Below are 22,246 nucleotides of genomic sequence, written 5' to 3'. Positions count from 1 at the left end.
ATAATGTCAATTCCAATTAGACATAGGTTTCAAGCAGTATAGCATCACGGCCGAGTGAGCACAAAGTGTCATTTTTCAAATTGCAATAACTCTGCAGCGAATTGTCCGATTTTCTTGAAACAAAGTTTGTTATGCTCAAAATTTCATACCCTATCCATGTGAAAATTTTCAATTGGATCTAAAACTGTAGTGGAGACGGGCGTTTGCATGTTGAGAGGGAATTACTCCAGTTAATTATACTCAGTCAGTCATTACTCGCAGCGATTGCTCCAGTCCAACTCGCCGTCGAGTTGTAACAGTTCTGTGAAGGACTGAATGTGTCATAACAAGGACAGCCTTGTTGGAAGTGAAATGCCCATACAATGGCCGGAGTAGCCATATCACAGTAGCTTCAATCAAGTTATTCCCATTTCTTGCAATCAAAAATTAGAATATTGAGCTGAAAAGAAACCACAATTATTATTACCAAATACAAGGCCAACTCGGATTGTCAGATAGAAACTGTTGCTATTTCGTTGTTAACACTTTCAATGATTTATTTATAGAAAAAATTACACTTGATAAACATTTCTTTGAGAATAATTGGAGGCCCTTCCATTCAGCAGAGGCCCATCCATTCAGCAAAGTTTCTGTGTTAGGATTGGTTTTATATTCTATCAATATTTAGTTTATTAAAACCATTGCTGTGTTTACCTATTGTTTGTGAATTAATGGAGCGAAGCCACATTAAAGGCTTAAGATTTCTTTTTAGCAGTCTGAAGTGCAGTCTTTACACAAGTCGCGTCACTTCATGCTTCGAGTTATGAGAGTAATTTCTATTCACCTGAGAAAACAAAATAACAGAAAATCACTAGAGCTAAAATTCTTAGAAACAACTCAAATATGAAAGTATATGCTAGGCGTTTTCCTCTACAATACATTTCCTCAAATTCACAAGCGAGAATACGATATACACAATCTGCGAACACAGTCTAAGCCAGGGGTGGGCAAACTACGGCCCGCGGGCTCCATGCGGCCCGCGAGAGTCTAAAAAAACTAATTAAATATATTGATAAAATGCGTACTAAAAATCTAATTAATGCAGGGATTTATACTTTTTTAGTATATTTCACCATGATAATTCTACGGCAGTGGTTCTCAGACTGGGTGGGGGGCACGACCCCTTGTGGGCGTGAAAGCGTCTGAAGGGGGCGCGAAGTTGAGCTCAACTTGAATTTTTTCTGCTGCTGCAATTTGTGAAAATGTAATAAGCTTCCATCAAGTACGTATGTAGACCAGGCGGGGGCATAGAATGTAGAAGGACAAGAAGTGCGAGGTCATTGTGTCGTCATTTCATTGTTACGTAGGACGTCCGTCATTTTGGTCCTGAAGCTGCAGTTGTCTATCGTTGATTTGCCTATTACCCCGCTCTTCAGTTGTATTGAAATTGACTTTTCGAACGATTTCTCCCTCTTTATTCATAAAATCCAAGTAATACTGTTTAATTTGTAATCTTACTATTTTTCTGAAACGAACGCTAACCAGAGAATATACCCAAATTAAAAAGCAGGTTCGTTAGAATAAGTTCAAGATTGGTTTCATCACAACACTCACTACAATAATACATTTAGTGTTTGAGTGATATTAAATGTAATATTACAATAGATGTTGTGATAAATAAATTAAAAAGCATTGCAATACAACATAAACAACAATCATATAAATTAGTTCGAATATAATGGCAGCATAACGCTAACAAAGGTACAGTAGGACTAAAGTCATAATAAACATCACCATAAAAATAATACAATAATAATAATAGCTTTCAATACAACATCCATTGCAGTAAAATATTTATTCAACTCGAAGACTTTTCGGATGCCTCTTTTCAAGAGTTAACGGCACACTGAAGGGATTTAAGAAGAATGAAAAGCAAAACCAGAAAATCAAAGTATGACGCAACAATCAGAAATTACATACTATGAAGTCCGCAATGTAACAATGGCAACAATAAAAAAACTTCGAACTGTACGGTACTATAGTAACATTATGGAATGTAAACGTGGAATGGCAGCGACCGATTTTGCAGCTTCGTTCCGCTTCGCTGAAGCTTTACTCAGACTTATTTTACGGCCGCTACTGTAGAATTTCTGGCAATCCAAAAGTTGTCTTCCAGAGCTCAGAATTAACTGAATCCGGTCTTGATCGAAAGCTACTGTCGCACTGATTTCGAAAATATCAATCAAAATATGGTGAAGCACCGTACTGAGATGAAAAACCACCCTCAACATCTAAAATCTGCATTGTTCAGAACAATCGGATGACCGCAAAACAATGACCATAACAATGACCCATTGCGGCTCTTCGATTGTTCGGACAATGCCGATAATTCAGACTTGGAGGGCGAATTCTAAGCGGTTCAGTGCCTGATGATATTTTTATTTACATTTTCGGAATCAGTGCGACAGTAGCTTTCGATCAAGACCAGATTCAGTAAATTCTGAGCTCTGGAAGACAACTTTTGGATTGCCAGAAATCCTACAGTAGCTGCCGTAAAATAAGTCTGAGTAAAGCTTCAGTGAAGCGGAACGAAGCTGCAAAATCGGTCGCTGCCGTTCCACGTTTACATTCTATAGTAACATAGCTATTGGAAACTGAACAATAACAAATACGAATTTCCCATTAGTGCGTTCTAATTCGTGTTTGTTATCGTTTAGTTACCAATTGCTATGTGCACACTTATCTTTAAAGTGAAAAGGTCCTTCCATGTAACGATAAAACAAACAGCAGCTTCGTTTACCCGTATTTATTTCTAATCATACAATTTTTGATAAATCTCATTTTTTCGCGCATCTGCTGAAACTTCAGGCAACACTCGCTCTTGTAGCCGTGTGCAATTTTGCTCAGCAGACGACCATTTTTTTCGTAAAACGCACGCAGTCGATCGTCGTTAAGCAGTCTTATGACTTGCTGCTTTGTAAACGGGACTTGGTACCTCTGGCGTTTGCAAATGGTGATCACGAGACCTTCAACTCCATCGTCTGCGCGTTTGAATATTCAGACCATAATAGCGTTTTGAGATTGAAGATATCACTTTATCCTTTATTACAATTAATGCCGAGAGCACTGTTCGTTGCCGTTGTAGATTCTCTTGCCGTGCTTCGATCGCTCGACGGAAGGTTGTCGTCCTCTGTTTCCGGAGTTTTCGGAATACCGGTTGTTGATTCACACGAATCTTGATGCGTAACTGGTTTTGAATCGATTGCGTATTAATTTTAGTCGACTGCACACACGTTGAGTTGATCCGCGTTTTGACGCGGCCAAATCCGAATATATGCTCTCGAGTTGGCTGTACAAGTGGACATGGCCGTCGCGAGTAATTTTCTGCAAACAATCGATCCAGCGACCGCCTACCGAGCTCTCCCGATCCCATCGTAATGTTGACAGGCCACTTCCGTGCTGTGCGAAGAGGGGATCGATACCTGATTTTGACCCACCTCTTCAACCGAGCTGCCAAAGTCGCGACGATTTTACGTAGGTGCTGGTACGTCAGTGCCACGTCGCCGCGGTGGAGATATTCGATAACGAGCGCGGAAAGATTTTTGTACGGCTCGCCGTTTGAGTTTCTAAGCGCGACTTTTTCCTGTGCGAATCGAAACTCGCGTTGCTTTGCTGGCAAATCTGAATGGACAACAGGTCGTACATCGTTTCGTAACACGTCGGCGACTTTGTAACGCTTACTTAAATCGCCCGTAGTCACGTTGGCCCATAACGAACAGGCCCTGCTGCGAGCGGGATTTGTTCTGGTCGACTTGAACCACTCAACTCGTAGGTAATCTTATAGCTGGCGACCAGAGCGCAAAATTTATTTAAACCGGTCTCAATCGAAAGATATTTTCACGCTGATTCCGAAAATATAAATTAAAATCTGGTCAGCGCACTGGAACCTCCCCAAAATCCACCTCAAAGTTCGAAATTTTCATTGTTCCGAACAATAGGGGCGCCTGAGCTGAATGGTCGATTAACGCCTCGTACTCATTGTGACGCCATTGAGCGTCTCGGCGAAGTCGAACCGTGTTCTCCGTGACTCTCGGAGTATTTAGCGTCGTATCAATCGCCGTAACGCGAATATGTCCCAATCAGAGTAGTTTTCTTCGTACTGCTTTTACAGATTTCGATAAATGCATATGATTGCACTGAAGACTACGCATATCAACTTAACATTTACTGGTAATGCTTAATATAACAGGCCATTTCGCGTCGTATCAATCACTGTAAACGAATAGGCTACTGTATAATTACGATGCGCATTTACAAATTTAGCAAAATACAAATCAGAGCACACCAGTTCTTATCGTGTTAATTTACGAAACATTTCTATCCTCATAATTTGGTAAAACCCATTATGAAACAGTTCGTACATTCGGTCGCAATGCTTTTCAACCTTATGCAGATAAAATTGTGCTCTACGTTTTCTGATGAAGTTTCGTCGTCTGGATCTATTAGTAAAAATATGTCGGACTTACGTCACCCCACGAAATTATTTTTTCAGTTTGAATTTTGAGTTGTTCCATTGTCAAGCTCACATTTTAATTTGTGTTTTCGGAATCAGTCCGACACTAACTTCTGATTACCACAAGCTGAAGGACTACCATTTATACGCTGCTTTTAGCCGGCTGTTGTGTACACTGTGCACTGTGCCGCCTCATTTTGCCGCCCCTGGCGCAGAGCCCTAGCCACCCAGTCGCTGCTACGCCACTGACCTTCACTATCACGTATTTCACCCAGGGGCGTATACACCATTTCTCCCTCAGAGTCGGGCTATACTACATCCTCTCCTAATTTTCATGCTGACCAAGTCTTGGCACTACCTACGACGTTGTATCTTGAAAAGAAGCTCGATACCTATATGCTTTTCTATTATTCGTCCTTAATTGCCTGCGAAACCCCAATTTAACGCAGGCGAAACCTGACTTTGGTTTAAATTTTATTCGTCAACAATAAAAACATAAGGTTGCAATGCGATAAAATCGAATAAACGTTGCAATCGGTTGCTCTGCTGAGATAGGGTTACCATATTTTGGAAATCTGAAAAGAGGACACTTTTTCAAAAAAAGGTCAACTTTCCGGCCATCAGCTTCTGAAAAAGCCGCCGGAGCGTTACTTCAGTGCTTATTTACTGTATCTCAGTCGAATTTTACCCTATATTTAACCAAAAAAAAGGTAGCCCTGAAAAGGGCTGTTTGTGACAAGGTAGCCCCGAAAAGGGCTGTTTTACGACCGCCGCGTAGGGAGATAGGAGCTTTCGTACCAGTCGGCTATCATATTACCAACCACTTCACGCTGGATATTCATGGGCAATCCACTCTAGCAATCTATTGTAGACTTTCCAGCGGCCCCGGTCAGGGAACGAAACCATATTTCTGCCAAATGCGAGGGAAACAAGTAAACAACGCAGGGGAAGTTCCTCGCATAATGCGCAGAAGCTTGTCTTTGACCGGGCGCCACGATGTTTCAATACATTGTGCACGGGCACCTGTATCAGGCGAAACGAAATAATTGGTGTGGTTCACAGTGTAGTGATGGTATCCGATTCTGTTGAGACCATTGTAGCCTCCCCATTCATCGGTCTGAATGATTGTACCCAGCTCTACCTCGGCAAGAATCAAGTCATGGAGAGTTCGTTTATCCCGCCACTGGGAAGAGCCGAAGCTCTTTTGCCTTTCGGATTTCCTCATTACGACTGTTATAAGAAATGGAAATTTGGCGCATTCCCACAACCCATGGAGCCCTCTGACCCGGCGTCTATTGGTTGCCAGAACCAACACCAATGTTGGGATTTCTGCTTGGTCCAGGATCACTTTCTAGATCCGGACCAACTCCAGAATTCCCGTCACTCTCAACATCGCTTACCCCGGAAGTCCCATCATCTCCATCGTCAGCAACTCCATCGCTACTCTCTGTCTGGTAGTCCCCACGTAAAAACCTACTACGATGAGCTCTCCGCTTCCCTCGAATAAGGGATTCGTCGATTTCCACTACGATCCCGACTCCTCCCAATTTCTCGCGTCGCTGAAAACCTGCTAGGCAGATTTCCCGATAGAAATTGCGCCAGTCGACGATGCTAGCCTCAGTTAGGCCAAGAGATGTTGTAGTGTCCACGCCCAATCTATCCATCGACCAGTGGAAGATAATCTGCATCACCTTCTGGTAGCTGAGTTTGTGTTGGCACGGTTCTGCTTGTCTATGTATGCAAAAAACGTCTCGGTTCTAGGAGAGACATAAGTGCTGCAGGCATTACAGCGAATGACCATGATGGAATCAGGATTCTCCCCTTGCTCCTCGCACTCTCTTGCAGACGCGGCGGTCAGACTCCTTGCTCGTGTTGCCCATCGCAGTTTGCCTCGCTTTCTTCAGCGGGTGTTCGGACACCTTGAGAAAGACTCTGGCGTGCGTATCAGTCCCTTAGTGACAAAGAACTCTTTCAAAAGGGTATCGTTGAGTAAAACTTATAGAGTTTTGGCTCGCTCATCCTTGTTGCGCTGTGAAGCAGAAATGGAACTCCACGTGTAGTTTTTGTGGAATACATACAAAAATATGAATGGAGCTCATTGTTATGTCACTGCGATTTACGAAGCCGTGGGTGTCCCTGAGGGACCTGGAGTCAAACATTGAGAGTTTTATCAATCTCATTATGACATGTAATCTCATTGGATATCAAGCCGAGTATGATGCGACTATGTAACTTCCTATTAAACACACATCCGGTGATCATCAATTCATCAGCCTCGCACCTTCAACCAAGTTATTCGAGTGGTATCCAAAATAATACACAAAATATCCTTAAATGCTGACTTTGCATATGAATTCTTTGACAATATTTATTTCATAATCTGAAATTTTTTGGTACACGGCCGTAGTCTATAGAAAGTATTCGAAAGTCGGCATCATTCTGGAATGCTTTTTAATTTGTCGTGAATTAACTATTGAGGTTAGTGATAACTTTTAATATGATATTATAATCATCTCATCGTCGTTTTATAATTACAACTTACAATAAACCGCTGTAGGCTACAGTATAACCTTGTATTACACCAGGGGTCGCCAACTCAAAACGGGTTGCGGGCCACTTTTCAAATTTCGTAGAGGCCGCGGGCCGCATTTCGAGATAAAATAGGCCGCAGTCCAACAACCACGTTTTTGAATCTTGAAATCAGTAGGGGGGATTTGGTACCGATGAGACACTGGGACCGAAAATGCTTGAAAAATTCTCTGTAATAATCCCATGATTACAGTACGTGACTTTGTTTACAATGGCATGCTGGAAGAATCTTCCCTCACATGCAAAAAACTTCAACATGCGTGAGTTATTGGGTCTGTGACAAATGATTTACGCTTTAGTGGGTGTAAAAGAAATTTGGATCGACAGATACATTTTTCTATATCACCTTCCAGACTAGCAAACCCACTAAGCACTAAACAAGGAGGAACCATATGCAACAAAGTGATAAATAAAAACCCGTAGATGCATCATCACTACGCTCGTAGTACTAGGATTACCACGCGACCCGCAAAAAATTGTACGATATCGGTAACTTTAGCTTTACAATCCTTTGTCGGGTATTGGTTAATAGGCATCATAACACTGGGTTAATATGATGACATAACATCTAGGAGCCATCTCTGGGTTAGCCAAGGTTGCTGATTTCTTTTTTATTGGCTTCGCGCCACCCTTTTTGTGCTTTCACGTCTCCCAGCTCGAGAATCACTGCACTGAAATGTATATGCAACAGTACAAAGCTTATTTTCTTGGTAGGTGTGCAGGTAAAATGCAGCTTTATGTTGAGTGGAGCTTGCAGTTTTTCTGAACTTCGCCCTCCCTTGACCGAATGTTTCGTGATTTTGACATAAAGACTGACCTCAATTAAAATCCTTAATCTCGACGACTTGATCGACAAAAACTGAAAGGGTGGGTTTACCCCTAAATCGAGTGTGCGAATATTTAGTGCTCTAAATTATAAACCTTCATGGATTTTCAGTTTGACTTTTTTGGCATGCGCGTTAATACTTTATGCGGGTGGTAGATATTATTATTAGTATAGGTAAAAACATTGGCATGAGTGGCGCTTATCACAACTGAAGGCTTTTTGCGCCACGGACAGAAACAAGTTAAACGCTACAGAAAGTTCATAATATATAACTGAGATAGGTAGGCCTACACATGTGCACATAAAAAGGTTTTACAATATTCCTCGAGTCGATCTAACACAGTGGTTCTTAACCTTTTTTCCTCCAGCGCCCCCTTTCAAAAATTATCGTGCTCCAGCGCCCCCCAACCTCATATTGTAAGGAATGTAATAAAGACAATGAGTAAGAGGGAGGGCCGTAACAGCACTTCGTCAACCCCCCTAAAAACGATTGCCTTGCGCACCCATAGCGTGATAAACCAAACTTCTGAAGGCTTTGCCCCCAAGAACCCCGTAGCGTGATTTCGATGGTCAGCAAAGTTTGTTAGGTCTGGTCGCCCTAGGTACCAAAATTTTCTATAATGCATGAATGAATAGGTGGTATTTACATATATAAGTCGCCATAAACTTTTTATCCTCTCAGCACACGTAATCAGATTTACCGGTATTGCGGAGTGAGCTGTTGTATGGCAAAATAAAGGGCATGTAATTAATAATTAAACATATTTGGGCGTGCCCGTAGGTACAATTAATTCGTTACCGGGGCTGTAACAGCACTTCGTCAGCCCCCCCCCAAAAAAACCGTTGGTCTTGGGCCCCATCGGGTGATAAACCAAACTTCCGAGGGGGTTTCGCCCCCAGACCCCCTTTCGGCTATCCGCTATTTTCTGAAACTAGTCATCTACATTTGGTGTCCATTTACTGAGGCAGCTATTCTCGCCTAGACGCGCGAAGCGCGAAAAATTTCACTAATTAATGATTGAATTGGTCAATATGATCGGGAATTGCATGTATATTGAGATCAATTTTTATCCTCTCTCTGCTCGCGTAAACAGATTTACTGGTAAAGCTGAGTGATGTGTGATTGAAAAGGTAGGACCCCTCAATAATAATTACACATCTTCGGGCGTATACCCATTGGCAGGAACGAAACGGCACTTCGTCAGGCCCCCCGAAAAAACTTGGGTCTTGGGATCCCATAGGGTGATAAACCGACCCCCCCCCCCCCCCCCCATCACGTCGTTCGCTTTTGCCAGGAATCAGATGTACTGTTTAGCGAGCCAGTGCGAAGCGCGAAAACTTTCGATAATTCATAATATAATCGGTCAGTAAGAATTGCATATATATTGCTATCAATTTCTTGTCCTCTCTGCTCACGTTACCAGATTTACCGGTAGAGCTGAGTGAGGTGCAATGCTCCCTCTAAGTTGCGCACGTGCGCAGTGCACGGTCTCTGCGCACAAAAATCTACGTTGCGCACAACAAATCCGAAGTTATGACCTTTTTTTTAGTCGTTACGCACTGTTGTCCAAGGGTCAGCGCAGACTGTGCGCAGACTCATTAAAACTTAGAGCGAACATTGTGAGGTGTCTTGGAAACTGTAGGGCCCGTAACTGATAATTAAACATATTCGGGCGGACGAAGCCGTTGGTATGACTTCGTTGCATGACGTTATTTCGTGACCTCCTGTCTGCTATATCAAAAAATATAGAATCGCCAAACAGGGATATCGCCCAACAGGAATATCTAGTTTTAGATATCCCTGTCGCCCAATCGTACTAAACTAAAAGACGCACACGATTTCAGAGTGGTATTTCCTCACTTGCATATAATTTTCCCCTGCCAGATGGAATTCGTCTTCTGGGGTTCAGATTGCCAAGGCAGGAACATTCGGTGCCATCAGTCATTCAGGCGCCCATGGACAATTAAACCTATATGTCTTTTGTAGGCTATATATAACGAAGTTTTCGGTGTTGATTTACTCTGAATACTCATTAGGGATATGTCCTACCACCACATCATCTACTGCGAAGCCATTTTTCTCCAGCGCCCCCCATACCGCCCCCCTGAACCCAGCGCCCCCCATATCGCCCCCTGAGCGTTTCCGCCCCCTTCAAAATCGTCAGCGCCCCTTAGGGGGCGCTGGAGGCAAGGTTAAGAACCACTGATCTAACATATTCAACAACATATGGCAGTACTTGTGGATCAGTCAGTAGGGTTCGCATGTCGAAATTTACATTCTTCGACTCTGCATGGCGTCGTAAGCGTTCTCTTTGATAGCGGTATTTTCTATGATGAGTCATATAGTAATCGTGAGCACTGATTGACTTGTTTTACGAATAAGGGATTTGGACGTGTCTTCAAAAGTTTGAGAAACACTGTTCTAAAGTAAATATTTCCTACAGCCCGATCTCAAGGCCCACGCAGTTTAAAAGGTTTCAACTGCTAAACATCATAGAACTCCTAAACGAAATTGACATAATTTAGATCACGAGTATGATTTCACATTGGCCACATCAGTCACATTGCCTTTATTTTGAATCTGGATTACGCATGCCAGGTACGTATAGGCCAGAGGTCTCAAACTCAAATGTGCTCGCGGGCCATTTCCTAGTTTTTGATGACGCGGCGGGCCGCAGCATCAATAATCGGGATATTCAATGTATAGGTTCTAACTAGGCCTTATTTGACGGGTCCTTGCAGACAGGCATTCCATAAACATCATGGAAATGTGATTTACTATTGCATTATTCACGCTTGACCCGAAATAAAATCACATTTTCAAATATTTGAATAGTTTTTTTGTGCGTGGCATAATTTATCTAATTAATAAGTTATAGACATAATACGAGAGGATGCATCATGACATCGTAAAACTGTCGGGTTATAATAGTGCAGCTACACTCTAAATTCCAAGCGTTACATTAAAACACAATATGACTTTTTTCCATCTCTCGAGATGCGTGAATGTGAAGTAAACACCGGCATAGCGAGAGAGCGACGTCTGTTTTCGCGTGAGTGACATAAAGGTGAGATAAATCGAGCTCATTCCTCATTTTCCTCTTCTCGTAATATTACGTCACAAACGATGTGGTATCGCACGCTCGATGGTGTGACAATCGCGAGAAGAGTGAGAACGTTCACAGAATTGTCCGTTGAGTGAAGTTGGCTGCTAGAGTTATTCGTAGTTGGACGCCATGGATTTAAAATTGGCCGATTTTCTGCTAGGACACGGTATAGAGCAGAGACACATCGACTTATTGAACGGTAAGTGTTACGTATATCGATCACGCAAATCATAGAAAGCTATATTGATGTAGGTTCTCTTTGATAAGGTTATGCCAAATAGCGCCATTTTACATGTAAACAGCTCGACTATTATTTGCTAACGTGCAGCAATGTTTCTTGGTGGATTGTACGCTTTAGATACAGATGGTACAGCCTACAACTGTTCTTTAATTTTGTGTTGTACCGGTAACGTTGCATCATATGATACTTGCATCAACGTGCATACTTATGTATACATTTTACGAGAAGTGTAACGATAATGCCGAAAATATTTGTGTAATTTCTTGTTCTGCATCCAAGTATATATCCATCAAGAATTCTCAGCCTGTGATTCAAGGTTCCTACCACCATGTAAATCTTAATATTTCTACTTATTTTGTTCTAACATAAAAATGAAGTCATGTGCTGTTCTGGTGTAATGTACTGCAAAGACTGGTCTAGGTTCTTGTCAAAACAGCTACTCTGAATTCAATTGCGTTAAAACGTTTGTACAAACATCGGGGAGTATATTTTGCAAATACCGCCGCTTCAATGTATTGCATTTCGAGTCCAAATTCAATGCATTTGCCGTAGAAAGTAGTGATGCTGTTGAGTTCTGCAAATTTTCTGAGTTCACCTATCCATGGCCACAAATCAGTCACAAAATTGGTGACACACAGTATATTATTAGCAAGAATGTTGATCAGGTGTGGTGCTTTTGAAGCTTGTCCTGTTAAAGCTAGTGATGTGATTATTGTTTCATACGTTTGGGACTAAACAGTATATATTTTCTTTCAGAAAATGAAGTATGTAGCTCAGCTTTTGGATTACTGGTGGATGATGATTTTATTAAAATGAATTTCAAAGTGGGTGTCATGCGTCGTTTGATGAGCCTGAGAGATGTGAGTATATTGTTTCCATATTCATAGCTACGAATTTTCCATTGTAGAAAGTGAGTGATATTTATCGTCTAATCTTGTCTTGCAGAAGTGGTTGACGTCTATCGAACACAGCGAGATCAATGTAGTATCTCATGTTTATGCTCCAAATAGTGATTTTGAACATCCAATGACTTCTCAATCACAAGCTCTTGATGAGTGTAGAACTCATTAAAGTAATTATTGCATTCACCTTTACATGGAAGTATATTTTACAGAAAACTGAACTCACTCAGATGGAAAGAGAAGTTAGTACAGAGGACCCGCCTGTCTTGCCTACATCAAGTACTTGCGTTTCGGTGCGAACATTTGCAGAACCATATTCCATAGAATGCTCGCATAAATTGAGTACTATCACATTTTAGGCGGAAGAAGTTCAAACAAATCCAGGAAGTAGTGAACCCGGAATCGCAACTACCAGCAAGAAAATGACATTACCCAAATTCAGTGCCCATGTTGCATGCGCATTGCAACATGGAAGAGTTGTCAATTGTATAAATGCTGTTGTGGAGGAGTGTGCATACCATGTCTTATCACAAGGTGATATGACATCCAAAGGATAATATTCCGAATTCTCGAGACTGCTTTGTCAAAAGTATACATGCCTGCAATTTATTGGGCCTAATCACTGGGTAAGTGTATATTACAAGTTTCTCGACCTATAGTCATTTAACGAGTTTCTCAATTACAGACACATTTCTCGAAAAAACTCTCACAAAAGATACGAAACATTCGTCACAGGAAAAAGAAAACGATCAAGATACCATTATACACAATCGAAGGTAGCATCTATCATGGTCTCAATCAGTTCCTTGTTTTCGTAACCCTATGCTTTCCACCGTGGATACAATGATCGGTGCAATGTCTGGAGAAACGGTCAGTACCGTATACTAGATCATTTATCATTCACCTACCTACTGTCGAGTCATTTTCAATTCACCACCGAGTCAAGTTCAAGTCATCGAGCAGAGGGTCGAGTCCGAGTCATGGTATTATGACTTTAGTCTGAGTCCAAGTCATTGTTTTGACTGCTGAGTTTCCAGTTGAGGTCTTGTTAAACCCAATTTTTATTCAACCCAATTTTTATACCTGTTTGTTGATATCGAATGGTTCGCATTTATAACATACTAATTTTCCCCACTTTTAGGACTTTCTAGTCACATTTTCAAGTACCAGTACCAATAGACAAAACCCGAATAGTGTAGTTACTTTACTATTCTTCGAAATTACAATGAAGTCTTGGCCGGTTAAGTCTCGAGTCATGTGACCTGGTTCGAGTCATGTGCAATGACTCGAGTCCAAGTCAAGATACACAGATTGACTCAAGTCGGGTCATTTCCGTATTTTGAGAAAATGACTCGAGTCATCAGAAAATTGTAACTCGAATCGGACTAGAGTCATTACAACCGTCTGTTAAACTAACCTGATTTAAACCCAACTATATGGATGGAATCGGTATAATTTGCCTCGTTCCACCCATGGAATTGCATTGTAGTTCTTCATAATTACACATGAAAAAGTTTGCCAGGTAATATACGCGGAGTAGTATCAAACTTACTGCCATGAACGCTACGCCATTAGCTTTTATCTTGACGCTAGTAATATGTGCAAGAGCTCGTCGCCGACAAATATCTGAAGAAGTCTATCAGCAGTAGAAGTAAAGTTAATGTGAGCTGCATACGGCTCTGAGAGTCGCAGTTGGGAATCGCTGGTCTAAAAAGTTTGTGATCCTCTGATTTAGATCAAGTCAAGAAAACCGTAGCTAATATTTCCACTTATTACAATTGTATCAACCAAGTTATCCATTAAGATACATGGAGTTATGCACGTGACCTAATCATAACATTATTAAAATGATATTTTCCAGGAAGAAGATGAAAGTAAAGAGGTGAAAGGTCTCCTATTCCTCCAAAAAGGATTGACAGAAAGCGCTTAAAATCAACATCAAAGTTGCTCGCTATTGCAGTACAGCAGGTAATTATAGGTTAAAAATTTTGAGCCATGACATCTTGCTGAGTATTGTGGGTGAGAGGGCTGTCCAGAGGTGGTCCAAGTAGTCAGCCATGCTACAACAGTAGAATGGAGGAAATGCCGTAAATTTCACCCACCTTTTCAATTGCAAGGTGCATCTTTGTGACTAATGCCCAAGGCAGAACCTTCTTGAGTATACGGAAAAAGTGAAAGTATTTCGTTACTGATATTACTCTTAGCGTGTCATCAGTTAGTGTTAACTGTGTGTAAATAAGTCAGATCTCCAAGTTCTATTCTTATTAGCCAGTCTCTCAGCAATCTAGTTCGGTAATCGTGGTCATGATTTGATATTTTGACAACAGATAATATTGAACGCATTATTGAATGACTTATACATTCTTATTGTTTCAGGCACGTGATGTTAAAGTTGAATGCCTAAAACTGGACCCACCGCACCTACTTATCGCCATCCATGAGTCGGGAGTTCATCAGGGATGGGTGTTGGTGGATGATACCCTGCACAAAAGATCAAGGAATCCCAGGCATGGTCATTGACCTGATGTCTTGTTACTATGCCTGGGACCTTAAATATCCAAAATCATTTATGATCCTCGGATTTATTCAAAAGACACTTATCGGAGACGAAAAAAACGACTTTTTCAAATTGGCAAAGTACGTCGAATTTGAAAAAAAATACCGTGAGGCCTGTTTGTGAGAATTCAGATTATCCAATGGTATAGACAGACTTGGACAACTATATAATTCTAGAAATTATACTAAACGGAGTGAAATCTTTCTCTGCTCCAATTTCAATTCTAATCCAATTTTGGAAATGCTTCTCAGCTCTAATTATAATTATATTTGAACTAATTTCTGGTTTACCTGAAATTGCTGTAGGAGAAGAGCTGTATAGTTCGAAACCAGCTTTCTGAGACAGACATTTTCCATTCTAATGCTTAGGAGAATAAAATCTGACTTGATGTGTACTGACCTTGACTGAGTTTCAAAGTTTTACACTAATTAAGTAATTATAATTATAATCTAATTTGAAGAAAAAAAAGTCTTTATAAATAATGCCAATTCAAATCCAACATTTGAAAAAACAGTAGTAGATATAATTTTAATTCTAGTCCTATTCAGAAATACTAGCTATAATTCCAACTGTTTGAAAAAAACTAGTTTTAATTGTTGTCTAGTATTGAAAAAGGCTGTGTATGCATAATTCGAAACTAGTCTCAAAAAGTTGAAAATTTTCTAGTTGTCCGACTCTGGCTGTAAGGTTTGTAATAATGGCAATGTTGCCTAACATTCGAGCATAGATGCATTGTAGAATGACAGCCTAGCAAGCAGCACTTGAGCAGGTGTCTTAATGATTCGAAAATTATCCTAAATCTAACACTTACCAAACACAAGCCTTAACCTACATGCTCAAGTGTTTGAATCCCTCATGTCAGGTGTCGTCTCCTATTATGTCGCTTGCTCATCATATGTCCGTGTAACGTTTGTAATGTCATTGCACGTTGCACCTATGTTTCAAATGAGTTGGTGCTTTTTGCAATAAAATTCGTTTTCATTTCAAGTTTTGCGTCATTTTTGAACACGTCAGGGTTAGTTGTTTTCATTTCGAGCTCTGTGGCAATATTAAACACGACAGCGTTACCTAAAACGCAAAAAAGCGTGAAACGCAATCAGGCGGTAAAAATCGACTCACTTTTGGCGTTTTGTTTTCCGTCTCATAAACGCCAATGAAATTTAGAGTGTAGTGGACCTTTGACGTGCCACAATTTTATGTAGTATATTTTGAAATATACTGAAGATTGATCTGATATCAGAGCATTTGAGCGATGTAGCCTAATCCTGGTTTTGATAAAGTCGTGATAAATATAGGCTATTATTATTGTCATTGCCAAAGTCAAATTAAATCCGCGCTAGATTTTTCCTTCGATTATTACTGGAACATATCAATAACAACTTGAATATAATAATTATTGAGCCACAGTAAGAGCATTGCTTCCTTGCCTTTTTAGCGATCGTACCCCTTGTGCTTCCAAGGAGATTTCTCGTAGCGCCTGTCCATTTTCAACACAATTTCTGATAGTACCTATATTAAAATCAGAAAGCCCATTCACACAAGACTATTTTCCAGTTGAATAAATTGGCCAAGAAAATTATTCCACAGCATATAGGCCTAATTCCACAATGCATCTCGCACACCCTGATGTGGTGCTTCCTACCCCGATGGGGTTTACGGACCCTGGTTAAGAACCCTTGGAATAGAAATGCTTAATCGGCGAATAATTCATTGGTGTTACAGCTGTAGACCGTAGTATTACACTACTCGCCTAGGATAATAACATGGACAAAGAGAACAAACAACACCCAGCATGGAACCAACTATACGTCACGTGGGTCATAGAATGCCGAAGGTTGCCATACTGACCTGATTAGATAGTTATATACAATGTTCCCTCTAAGCTGCGCACGTGCGCAAATGCGCAGTGCTGAACCGGTCTCTGCGCACAGAAAATCTTAGCTGCGCACAAAAAAATCCGTAGGGATGACTTTTTTCTTTTTTTTAATCAGTGTTGGGATCAAGTCACTACCTTCGAGTCATTGCGCATTTTGACTCGAGTCAAGTCAAGTCAAGTCACGAGTCAAGTCACAATTCAAGTCAAGTTACCTTTTCGAAGTATGAGGAATGCTTACGTCATTGCATTTTGCTAGCTGTCTGAAATACAGATTGAGTGGCTATTGATTCTGGACCTATAAACGAATATAGAGTTAAATATAAACGCAAGAAGGCGCTTCATTGCTCGCATATACGTAGCAATGCTTAACTAGGTAAGTAATTGCATGGCCTCGGATTATAGTTACCAGCCAAAATAGAGAATAGAGACACGAATTGATAAGATGCAGTATATTACCGATTTACAAATTGATATGATACAATTCCAGCCTACTCCGATGGTTGAGGACTATATATACCTATATATGCGTTCAATTTCAATAAAACAGGAGGATTGGTTAAGTTAAGAACAGAGGAAAGAAAGAGACATTTTGCTATTAAATTTCCTTACTATACTAGTTTACGACAACGTAAGCTGTAAGCTCCGATCACTTCGTTTGCGATCAATTTATTTGTGACAGAACAATAGAGGCTGAGTAAAACGCACGATCATTGGCTCTCATGGATTACACCAGCGTTTCGCGTACAATCCAAACATATGCAAGATACAATGATTTTTATCGACATCGATTGCTTGATGACTCGAAATTGACTCGTGGATTTTGCTCCGAGTCACGAGTCAATCCACATTTTTGATACGCCGAGTCAAGTCAAGTCATTTTAGCAAAGTGACTCGAGTCAAGTCAAGTCATACGTAAAAGGTGACTCGAGTCATCCCAACACTGTTTTTAATTGTTGTTCTCCAAGGGACCGCGCAAGCGCGCAGACTCGTGAAAAATCAGAGGGAACATTTCCAGGGGCCAACAGGGTTATCGGTGAAGTCTGAAACCGAGGTACAAGTGGGGCCAGTAAAGGTAAATATTGCGCTCTGTGAAGAAATGATAATTTGCAATGACGTGCGCCTCACGAAAGAGATTTTTCTTTTAGTATGGTCTCGTACGCGTGAGCGATACTGATATCATTTCAGTAGCACAATCTTTTCTGGGAATGGCGAAATAACATGGTTTAACTAAATAACAATGGGCTAGCGCGAAGTTAATCTGCGAGAAACTAACGAATAGTCTTCTCCGTGTGGCATGAACATTGCGTAAGATTTACTGTACAATTACATGCCGTGAATTTTCAAAGTCATCACTTTCATTAGGCAAATCTGATCACGTATGGTGATATGGGATAATATGCAGAATATGCAAGTAGGCTACAAGCACCAACATTGTTGAAAAATCCATCCCCTTGCAAACGTTGATCGCGAAACGCTGCGACTGTGCACTGTAGGGCGTTGAATTACATCAGCTTCTCACCAGCAAAAATTTTGATATTATTCAATTCGTTTGAACGGGAGTTTTCTGTCGATAAGGTGATACCTAGGATTACCACATTTTGGAAATCCGAAAAGAGGACACTTTTGCAATACCGGAGGAAAATACTGAAAAATGGTGAATTGTTCCCACTTCGTAGTCGCAGGGCCGTAACTGCCGCACCCCAAACCCCCAATTGGGGGGTCGAGCTCGAAGGGGGCCCAAAATTATTTCGTGAATTAGCATAAATTACAGCGTATGATTCAAAAATTTATGCAACTTTTTCAAAAATTTTTCGCACTGCGCGCGATTTCAAGTCGCCAAATATCTTGATTATTGGGTACTCTTCCCCAATAAAAAAATACGCTAGATTTATAGAAAGGGGCATATCGGCGTCGGCCTTACCGCGCCACGACGCACGAAGACATATAAAGTTTTAGGCCATGTAACACGCGACTCCAAGAATTGTGCCGGAACGATCGGCAGCGAGAAAACCTTGGCCGTAAAGGTCTGCCCTATGCTGACCGAAAACTTCGTTATATATCAGACATGGGGTGATTACTTCGTGAATGTAATCGATTGCGATTACGATTACTTCTGAATGACGCGATTACGATTACGATTACAGCAAAATCAGGAAGTAGTCGATTACGATTACGATTACATTGGAAAAGTAATCACGATTACTCACGATTACATTTATTTTGCATCTTAGAAGTTATATCGTAAGACAATATATGGATTGCGCTGAAAAGGCCTAATGGGATAACAACTTTTTTTAAAAAGATGCGACATTTGGTTGTTACGTCATAAAGTACCCATTGCTCATTTTATATTGGACGATTTATCGCACCCAACGATTTGCATTCTTGCCAGGTCCACAACTGCCGCACCCCAAATTTCCTAATAGGATGGGAAGCGAGCTCGAAGGGGACTCAAAAGTATTTCGTAAACCAACACAAATTATAGAATATTTCCGAGAGATTTCACGAACTTGGAAATTGTCTACGAGCATCGCGATTTAAATGTCTCTAGATGAGCCGCAATGCAAATGCCACTCGGGCACCCAGAGCATTAAAGACATGGCAATTTGTGTGTGCGTCTCACGCAAGTATTTCTTTTAGTCTGCTACGTTTTGGACACAACAATATCTTTTTATTGTATAACAGACCGGAGGTCACGAATTAACAACATACCCTAATGTAATTATTAGAAGATACCATATGTTATAATTTAGGGTTTCCATACGTCCTCCTTTAGGATGAATTGTCCTCCTTTTTCGGGTTTTTGAAAATGTCCTGCGAGGACGCTCAAATGTCCTCCTTTTTGAGATTTTGTCCTCTTGTTTTAGAAGTTTAGTTAAAATTGAACCGAGATAAAATTGCACTGATTTCACGCTCAGGCGGGTATTTCGGGAGCCGAGCGAAAGTTGACATTTTTTTAGTCAACCGACTAGAAGTGGAAAAAGTTACCATTTTTTCAAGATTTTCCACAGGCATTCTAAGTTTAAAAATTTTGAAATAGTGTCCTCCTTTCTCGACTCCAAAATATGGTAACGCTATTATAATTATGAATTACGTGCTCCCGGCTCTTCAGGTAAATCGGACCATCGGGGACTGAGAGAGGATTAAAAACGAATAGCAATATAATGCAATTACCAGTGTTATTGACGAAATTAAATCTTCAACTTGAAAATTAACTACCCTGTAGAGGCCCAATACCAACGTTTGGATTGGCGGACGATTTGCCGTTTTTGTCCTGATTCTAGCTACAAGCCACGCTAACATTGTATATGGCGACAGTTCCAAATGTTGAGTAAAGAATTGTGAACGATTGGCGCCCGTTTCAAGCAGAATCATATCAGAATAAGAGAAAGTGAATATAAAATTCTGCCTTCAACTTAATACAGATAATGTAATGCAAGCGACCATTACGAGAAACGGCTCTGTTATGATCTATATCAGCAGCTGTTGATTTTTAATGCTTCGTCGTGGAAACCGTAATGATTTATTTGTCGAGTAGGCTACAAAATTTCAAACCTTTGTCCGGTATACGTTCGTACTACATAGGCCTACTGCTTGCGAAGCAGCAACGGTCAAACTGCGTTTAGCTAAACATAAACAAACATAAATTCAATAGGTACTATTTTAAAATAGGCAGGGTGGTGATTAATTATCCTGCTGCGAGGTAGTGGCGTCTGGAATGTATTGATAACCTGATATACAGCACGGCAACTGTTCTTACAATCACACTAATGTACATCGAATATTTATTCACTATGTGTGGATAGCTGGATACTTCTTACGCAATGACGAGCAAAGCTAATAGGCCATTTCTGACGTAATAATGAACAGTGGCATTTGAAAATCTGACGTTTGTGCTATCACTAACTGGTATAATACCTCGTCCTTGTTCACGAATGTTCAGTTTCTGTCACAGTCCTGTACAAATAAAAAGTAATCGTTCACAAAGAAATCGATTAAATATGGGAAGTAGTCGATTACGATTACTTCTGAATTTTCTCGAATATAATCGATTGCGATTACGATTACTTGAAAATGCTGTAATCGTCGTAATCGATTACCATTACTAATCGCGATTACCCCATGTCTGTTATATATACAAAATACATATAGGTTTAATCGTCCATATAGGCTCCTAAATGACTGGCGCCGAATGTTCCTGTCTTGGCAATCTGAACCTCACAAGACAAATACCATCCCGCAGGAAAAAATTATATGCCAGTAAAGAAATACCAATCCGAAATCGTGTGATCTTTCAGTTTGGTACGTTTGGGCGATTCTATATTTTTTGATATAACAGATAGGAGGTCACGAAATAACATCATGTAACGAAGTCATACCAACGGGTCCGCCCGCCCGAAGATGTCCAATTATTATTTACGGGCTCTGCAGTTTCAAAGACACCTCACTCAGCTCTACCGGTAAATCTGATTATACGTGAGCAGAGAGGACAAGGAATTAATAGCAAAAAATATGCATTTCCCGATCTTATTGACCGATTTTATCATGAATTATCGAAAATTTTCGCTTCGCGCTTGCTCACTAAACAGTACAGCTATAATTTCGTGGCAAAGGCGAACAATGTAATGGGGGGGGGGCAGTCTATCACCCAATGGGAGCCCAAGACTCAAGTTTTTGGAGGGATGGGGGGCTAACGAAGTGCTGTTTCGTTCCTGCCAACGGGTATATACACCGGGAGATGTTAAATTATTATTGAGGGGTCCTACCTTTTGAAACACACCTCCCTCAGCTCTACCGGTAAATCAGATTACGTGAGCAGAGAGAGGATAAAAATTGATAGCAATATATACGCAATTCCCGATCATATTGACCGATTCAGTCATGAATTAGAAAAATTCCTCGTGCTTCGCGCGTTTAGGCGAGAAAAGGTGACTCAGTAAAAGTAGCCCCAATGAAGCAGATAAGTAGCGGTAAACAACGTATAGGCTGAAGGGGTCTGGGGGGCGAAGCCCCCCAGAAGTTTGGCTTATCACCATATGGGGGGCCTGGTTGCGCACTGTTGTCCAAGGGCCTGCGCAGTGAGTTGGCATGTTTGCGCAGACTCGCGAAAAATTAGAGGGAACATTGGTTATATAATCTAAGCAGCGCAAGCTACGACCTTGGATATATTACTATTCTCCATGACAGTTTCATAGATTGTTGCGCCCGTAGGATTAACAAGTCACCGTTTCGATTCGCAAGTCCTTGTCTGATTTTAACGTTTGATCCAACTCAACTCGTGTCATTTTTATTTAATCACTCAGTCAATCCAAAACCGAGTCATTTTACGAGAAGGTCGCACCAAACCAAACCACAATGTTAAGTCACGAATCATCAACGGGTCATGTTCTATCGTCATGAACTAGAAATGTGACGTAATAGCTGATCTTCTACCTCATGGTAGCTTTTAAAAGTGATGTGATAGTGAAGTTTGTTGAGATCCCAGTGATTTTTATAGTAGTTTTAGATTGAACTTCAAGCTCTTGCATCTAAAAAAAATATATGACAGTTGAATATATTGTTGAATACTTGAAATTCCCCAATGTCGTCGCGGGCCGCACAAAATGCTCTCGCGGGCCGCGTGTTTGAGACCTCTGGTATAGACAGTGTAATCTTA

At 40.8% G+C, this 22,246-nt stretch overlaps 4 long non-coding RNA genes across 4 annotated transcripts in view; 3 read left to right on the top strand and 1 right to left on the bottom strand.

Moving 5' to 3' along the window:
- The first annotated feature begins 10,842 nt into the window (after nt 1-10,842).
- On the top strand, nt 10,843-12,326 carry LOC145435376 (uncharacterized). Its single transcript, XR_013913830.1, has 3 exons — nt 10,843-11,213; nt 12,012-12,115; nt 12,201-12,326. It is a non-coding gene; the product is annotated as an uncharacterized LOC145435376 (long non-coding RNA).
- A 43-nt stretch (nt 12,327-12,369) lies between these two features.
- Nucleotides 12,370-12,960, top strand: LOC145435279 (uncharacterized). The gene is made up of 3 exons (XR_013913782.1): nt 12,370-12,450; nt 12,517-12,783; nt 12,843-12,960. It is a non-coding gene; the product is annotated as an uncharacterized LOC145435279 (long non-coding RNA).
- Nucleotides 12,961-13,980: 1,020 nt separating this feature from the next.
- Nucleotides 13,981-15,108, top strand: LOC145435731 (uncharacterized). Its single transcript, XR_013913982.1, has 2 exons — nt 13,981-14,125; nt 14,534-15,108. It is a non-coding gene; the product is annotated as an uncharacterized LOC145435731 (long non-coding RNA).
- Nucleotides 15,109-21,369: 6,261 nt separating this feature from the next.
- LOC145434891 (uncharacterized) overlaps nt 21,370-22,246 on the bottom strand; it is a 75,522-nt gene continuing 74,645 nt past the window's right edge. The window contains exon 2 of the long non-coding RNA XR_013913620.1: nt 21,370-21,635. This is a non-coding gene — a long non-coding RNA (uncharacterized LOC145434891). The remainder of the gene's footprint in view (nt 21,636-22,246) is intronic.

Source organism: Botryllus schlosseri, chromosome 3 (assembly GCF_051294905.1).
Source record: "Botryllus schlosseri isolate E-star chromosome 3, Bs_hap1, whole genome shotgun sequence".
Classification (NCBI taxonomy): Eukaryota; Metazoa; Chordata; class Ascidiacea; order Stolidobranchia; family Styelidae; genus Botryllus; species Botryllus schlosseri.
Note: the sequence above shows the minus strand (reverse complement) of the source record. Positions and strands in the feature narration are given on the sequence as shown.